Source organism: Orycteropus afer, unplaced genomic scaffold (genome assembly GCF_000298275.1).
Source record: "Orycteropus afer afer isolate SDZICR_OR568_19922 unplaced genomic scaffold, OryAfe1.0 scaffold00340, whole genome shotgun sequence".
Taxonomy (NCBI): domain Eukaryota; kingdom Metazoa; phylum Chordata; class Mammalia; order Tubulidentata; family Orycteropodidae; genus Orycteropus; species Orycteropus afer.
Window position 1 is genome coordinate 219,597 of NW_006921927.1, and position 487 is coordinate 220,083.

The window sequence follows — 487 nt, forward strand, 5'->3', positions numbered from 1 at the left end:
TTAATGATAGAAGAAAAAATTATACCATCTTATGTGGTACTCAATGTATATAGAGGAAATAATAGACAGTTTTATTTAAAAAGTGAAAGAATAAAGAAACTTGGGAGCTCTGGTGGCATAGTGCCTAACGCATTTAACTGCCAACCAGAAGGCTGGTGGTTTAAACCCACCAGCCACCCCTCAGAAGGAAGATTGGGCAGTCTACTTATGTAGCGATAATGCCTCAGAAAACCAAGGAGGGGTTGCTATGAGTAGTATCCAACTTGATGGCAGTGAGTTTGGTTTTTGGTTTGGTTAAGTGGAAATAAAGTTTCCACATTCCATTTGAGTGGGAAAATGTGGATACTAGTAGATCGTGATGTTAGTTATTTATGTATATTATCTATGAAAGCAGATTGCCCTGTTTTCCTTCCAAGGAGTGGCTGATGGGTTTGAACCACCAGACTTCTGGTTAGCAGTCAAATGCCTTAGGCACTATGCCACCGGA